This window comes from Microtus ochrogaster, chromosome 16, assembly GCF_000317375.1.
Source record: "Microtus ochrogaster isolate Prairie Vole_2 chromosome 16, MicOch1.0, whole genome shotgun sequence".
NCBI classification, from domain to species: Eukaryota; Metazoa; Chordata; class Mammalia; order Rodentia; family Cricetidae; genus Microtus; species Microtus ochrogaster.
The window spans coordinates 20,997,875-20,999,433 of record NC_022018.1 but is presented as its reverse complement, the minus strand read 5'-3'; positions in this window follow the sequence as shown (position 1 = coordinate 20,999,433).

The window sequence follows — 1,559 nt, the reverse complement described above, 5'->3', positions numbered from 1 at the left end:
AGCTGTGAAGAGAAAGAAGTCCTGACTGCTGCATGTCAGACTATACCTACAGCTGTGAAGAGAAAGAAGTCCTGACTGCTGCATGTCAGACTATATCTACAGCTGTTAGAGAAAAGTTTCCTGTTGGGAAGTCAGACTATACCTATAGCTGTGCTTCAGTGTGGGGGGGGGGTGCTCTCCCTGCAGGATGTGGCAATCCTGCTCCTCTCTTAGACAGCCTTTACAGCTCAGCTCTGCTCCACTCTGCTAAGAATGTTTCCCAGTGTCTGTTGCTTCTCTGCTCTTCTCTGGCAAAAGAAGATCTCCACCCAAAATTCATTCAAGAGATTTATTGGGAGGGAGGAATCCAGGGGAATGGCTGCCTCTGCCAGGGAAGAAAAGGGCAGCTGCCAACTGAACAGGCACGGACGGGGCTTATTTCTTTGGCTTCTTAGGGGTAGAGTTTTTCCAGATTTTCAGGTCAGATTTCAGTCCCTGAGCTTAGATAAGCTCAGAAATTGGCTGGATTTTATGCTCAGGAATTGGTTGGTTTTCCTGCTCAGGGACTGGTTGGTTTTGTGCTCAGTTGGTCAAGGGCAGAGTGTGTTTCTTTGGTTCTGGTTTCAGGACCAAAGTGTGTTTATTTCACTGACTTTTTTTTTTTTAACTTTTGCCTCTAGTTTCAGGGCTAGGGTGCATTCCTTTCATTGGCTCTGGTTTCAGTGTCAATGTATATTTCTTTGGCTCTGGTTTTAGGGTCAGGGTGTGTTTCTTTGGCTGGCTCTAGTTCTAGGTCAGGGTGTGTTTCTTTGGCTGGCCATTTTACCCTACAGGGGTAATAGTACTTTATTATTAACAAAGACTGATGATCATCTTTGGTTGGATGTCCCCTTGATCTTGAGCCCATTCCTCCTCCAGGAGTAAACAGTCAAAGGACTTGTAGAACTTCATCTTATTTTTTTGAGACAGGGTCTCACTATGTAATTCTGGCTGACCTAGAACTCTCTATGTAGACTAGGTTGACCTTGAATTCACAGATCTGTTAGCCTCCTATTCCCAAGTGTTTATCCCAGCTAACACTGCTTTTTTTTCTGTTTCTCTGTCTGCAGGTGGTGGTGCATACCTTTAATCCTAGCACTTGGGAGGCAGAGGCAGGCAGATCTCTGTGAGTTCTAGGCCAGCCTGGTCTAAAAAGTGAGTTCCAGGATAGCTAAGGCTACACAGAACACTGCCCATGGCCTAAGTGCCAAACTGCCAATTGGGAGACAAGGTACAGTCAGGCTGTGACAATGTCCTCCCTCTGCATCAGGTCTAGCTAACTTTTCTCTCCTGCTATGCTCTGTTTCCTTAGACCACCTATCCTAATTGATTGTAAATTCTTCCCATTTGTTCATTGTAGTCCCATTCCTGAGAGTATGAATTTAGTTCTCCAGATAATGAGACTGTAGTAATGAGGCGAGCAGGCCTGCTTTTCGTCCCACCTGGCTCCCGCACAGCTAGCTTTATACCTGAAATAACAACACACAAAATTGTATTCATTTAAACACTGCCTGGCCCATTAGCTCTAGCCTCTTACTGGC